The 4348-nt window shown below is 43.5% G+C and overlaps 1 long non-coding RNA gene across 1 annotated transcript; it reads left to right on the forward strand.

The window, feature by feature from the left end:
* Positions 1–1044: 1044 nt before the first annotated feature.
* On the forward strand, positions 1045–4117 carry LOC124507593 (uncharacterized). Its single transcript, XR_006961034.1, has 3 exons — positions 1045–1220; positions 2245–2313; positions 4076–4117. It is a non-coding gene; the product is annotated as an uncharacterized LOC124507593 (long non-coding RNA).
* The last annotated feature ends 231 nt before the right edge of the window (positions 4118–4348 follow it).

Consider the following 4348-nt stretch of genomic DNA (forward strand, 5'->3'; position numbering starts at 1 on the left):
GAAATCCCCTTATTAAAGAGAGGAGCAGAGGGGCGCCTGGGTGGCTCAGTCGGTTAAGGGTCCAACTTCGGCTCAGGTCATGATGTCACAGTTTGTGAGTTCGAGCCCCGCGTCGGGCTCTGTGCTGACAGCTCAGAGCCTGGAGCCTGCTTCGGATTCTGTGTCTCCCTCTCTCTCTGCCCCTCCCCTGCTTGCCCTCTGTCTCTCTCAAAAATAAACATTAAAAAAATTTTTTAAAAAAGCAGTGAGCGCACAACGAATGAATAGTGTAAAGTTGTGCCAGATTAACCTGTATCTGGGCTGCTAGGGAGGTGTCTGTGCACCTGAGCACGTGTGTGTTATGCTATAGATCAGTGTGCTCTCTTCACAAGGGTGGTAGATGTTGGTAAGCCTGGAGATTTGTAAATGTATAGTTGTGATTCTTTTTGTTTTCTAATCATTAAAATGCCCAGTGAAAAGCCATGTAGAGACCAGTTTTGGCGAGAGCAAACATAAGCATTTAATTTCATTCTAGAAATCTGCCTAAATATCTGAAATGTGAGTAGCACAAAGACCACATTTCTTTGTAAGACATGGAGACCATGTGACTGTGGATCTGTGTTAGCTGATGAATTATAATGGGTATAGTGAATGCTGTAAGAGCATGTACTTCAAACCTGACGATCAGAGCTGGCAACCTGTGCTAATATATTTCATTATCTTGTGTTTTTTTTTTAAATTTTATGTTTATTTATTTTGGGGGGAGAGAGAGAGAGAGAGAGAGAATGAATGGTTGAATGAATGAATAGGGGAGAAGCAGAGAGAGAGGGACACCTAATCCAAGCAGGCTCCAGGCTCTGAGCTGTCAGCACAAAGCCCAATACTGGGCTCAAATCCACGGACCATGAGACCATGACCTGAGCTGAAGTTGGATGCTCAACTGACTGAGCCACCCATACACCCCTTATCCTGTGCTTTTTAACTTTATTTTTAGGTTACATTTCTTCTAAAAGATTTTTTTTCTTTTTTAGATTTAACCACAACTATGCTTTCAAGGCATGGAATACCTCTCTCAATCTACTGTGACCATCCTATCACCAAGTCTGTCCCCACACTGTCCACAAATGCTTGGACCAGAATAATTCCAAGTGACCAAAGAGAACTGGCTACCACCACCTGCAAAGACAGTGCTCCACTGTGACGGAACTACTAGACTGTTGGGAGATTTGCCCTGATACTTGGTATGTGCTTTCCTTCCAGTAACACTGTCTGTTGCACGTTCATTTTAAGGCATGGCTTAATTGATGCTATGAAACCATTTTCTAGCTCCTGTAAGAAGTCAGTGCTTCTGAGTGTTAGCTTTGTTTTCTTAGTGACATCAGTTTGTTTTAACATTCTCATCAGGGACGCTGTTGTGAGAGGAGATGTAAATTAGGCTTTACTCTGTTTATTCTGCGTTTCTTACAAGCAGGATTTTGATGAAATAATCTTTGGAAATCCAAAAGCCTTACGTACTATGGTAGCATAATTCATTTTCTCCCTCACATCTCATATGACATCCCTCTGAAAAAAAAAAAAAGAATATTTTCAGCAGGAGACAAACACAAGGGAAAGAAGGGGCTTTGGGGGTGAGATGGGGGACAGATGAGAACCGCAGAGTTTGTGAAATGTATCTGCTCGTTCAGTGTGCCGATTCTCAGTCGTCCGGCTTCCTCCACATTTCCACCCATTTGACTCCCCACCTGTAAGGGCAGCTGCTCCAAGGAGCAATTTATAAAGTTGCAGTTCATATTGTGGTTGCAGTTCCAGGACTGACATGAAATTAAATCAGTCTTGAGTGCTGTAGGATACAAAGGTACCTTCCGAGTTTGCTGAGCCCTCTATGACTCCTAATAAATCTTAGAAAGGTAGCGTTCCACCAGTAACTGTCCAGGCTCCCCTGTCATGAAAGAACCTGGCAATGGAAACAATGAAGTTTTCTTTGCCGCCGTATTTCATACCACGAGAACAAGATATACGTGGAGGCCGCATTCCGCAGCACCCTTTTCCAACTTTGGGATAAGCACTTTGTAAGTTAAATGAGCCCTTAACATGCTACTTCGTGTTCCAAATGGCTGGGGCCAGTGCTAGGGAAACATCCATGAACAGTTGACTGTGCCCACAAAGGTTCTTTATTGGTTTTCAACAACAGAAGGTAAGTCTTTAAAAAGTCTGGGAGCTGATAAACTGGCCTTCGCAACAAATGTGTCATCCTTCACTCTCCAGGGACACCCGCTGAAGCCCACGAGTCCTCCTTGTGGCGGAGAAGGAGTGTGAAACAGGTGCTATCAGATGGTAATGCTGAATCATGCCCAGTGCTAACTCAGGTTTTCTAATGTTTTAAAATGTAACCTTTATTAGTCAATCGGCCCCAAATCTTAGGACACAAAGAGTCAGTTATTGAGGCCTGCACCAAGTGTTTTATTGGCATTTGCACTTAATTTTCCTCAGACCTATCTGAGCGAAATGTTGTCATGATGCCCTGTGACGGTTAACTTTACGTGTCAACTTGGCTAGGCTGTGGTACCCATGGTTCCAAGTTTGGGGTCAAACACTAACCGAGATGTGGTTCTGAAGGCATGTTTCAGATGAGACTAACATTTAAATCAGTAGACTTTGAGTGAAGCAGAGTGCCTTCTATAATGTGGTTGAGTTCATCCAGTTCATCCAGTCCGCTGAAGGCCTTGAGAAAGATTGAATTCCCCTGACGAAGAGGGAGTTCAGCTTCCTGAACACTTTGGACCCGAAAGGGCACCAGCTCTTCCCTGGGGCTCTAACTGCAGATTTTACTTGTCAGCCCTCACAATCCTGTGTACCAGTCCCTTAAAATACATCGTTGTCTCTCTCATGCGTGTGTGTGTGCGCACGTGGGGGGCGGGGGGCTGTGTATTTTAACCCTGGAGAACCCTGACTAATGCATCTCTCTTTTACAAATGACGAAACAAGTCCCAGAGATAGATATTAATTAGCTGTAGGACACACAGCTAGTTAGTGGCAGGGTAGAGTGTGGGCTGCTGGTCCTTGAAGGGCCACCCTCCTCCTAGTCGCACAGAGAGCCGGCATTCCTCCCCGCCTGTGGCCCGCAGCCACATGAGGGGCACATGAGGAGTTGCTTGTGTTTAATCCTGTCATCGGTTTATTGGAAAGCTTTTCGCTGCAGCCTGCATGAGGGAAAACGATTTGCTTGGGATGAATGTGGCCACCAATGTGCTATTTCCCTTAATCTAAACAGGGCCTCAGGCACACTTCATTGATCATGCCTCTAAGCTGAGAGGTCGCCTTCAGGCTGGCCAGCAAATATTATGTTTCTCAGGCAGCCCTATGCTGTCAACCACATTTCCTGATCTACTCTGATTAGATATATAAACAGCTTCAGTAAAACAGAGCCCGAGCTTTGCTGTTAAAAATGTAAGATAAGGCTTCCATAAAGATTCATCAACAGCAGAGACGCTGTCTAAGTTGGGTCTGAGCCCTCAGAGCTCACGGCTTCTTTTTTCGGTGTTGTAAGGAAGGTCAGTGGGCAAATGCCTATGATTTATCATCATGTTTTAATAGTGCTTGTGCTTTGGTTAACGGACACCTTGGGGAGAAGAAAGGGTTAAAATATTTGAGCAGGGTCACAAAGTGGTCTTGCATTAAGAACCCAGCACGGAACTGACATTACTAAAAGTTACTTAGTCATTTTGTACCTGCTAAGAGGTATCGCCCGGTCCCGGCTAAGAAGCGGGCTGATACCTGCATGTTGCAGAAAGTTTATGAAGACCAAACACTCCCTTGAAACTCAGCTGGGGAAATGAAACAACTAAAACCAAACATCTTCTACCTTCAACCATCATGACTGTTTCCGATACATTTTGTAAGATACTCAGGTACAACGCAGGAGAAGTTTGTGAAATTTGATTGTAGAGACGTGTGTTTAATCCGTGCATATTGCAATATCCTCTTCCACTGTTTGTCCCCAGGATAGATGAGATGATCTAAAGGATTTGTCCACCTCCAGTTTCTTGGAATGAGAACATATGCCTTTTCCAGATGATTTTCAGTATTTATTTTTCAGAAAGAAAGGGATCGATACCAGTTTTAAAGAAGACAAAGCAAGGTGAGAGTAAGAAGAGGTCTAGCCAATATCGCTTGGTGGGAAAATGTAAGAAATTAACATACCAGTGAAGTTTTGTTTTGATATTTATATATAATTTCTGAGATGCATTTTGCTCACATAAAGAGCTGACCATTCCCCACTTTAATGATCATTTACAATTTCCCCAAATTAATCAATGCAATTTCTACTCAATACTAAAAATAATTGCTAACATTTATTAAGCATTTTCTG

The sequence above is a fragment of the Lynx rufus genome, unplaced genomic scaffold (genome assembly GCF_022079265.1).
Source record: "Lynx rufus isolate CCGP_SWC_20201006 ecotype Redwood Valley unplaced genomic scaffold, mLynRuf1.p SCAF_12, whole genome shotgun sequence".
Classification (NCBI taxonomy): Eukaryota; Metazoa; Chordata; class Mammalia; order Carnivora; family Felidae; genus Lynx; species Lynx rufus.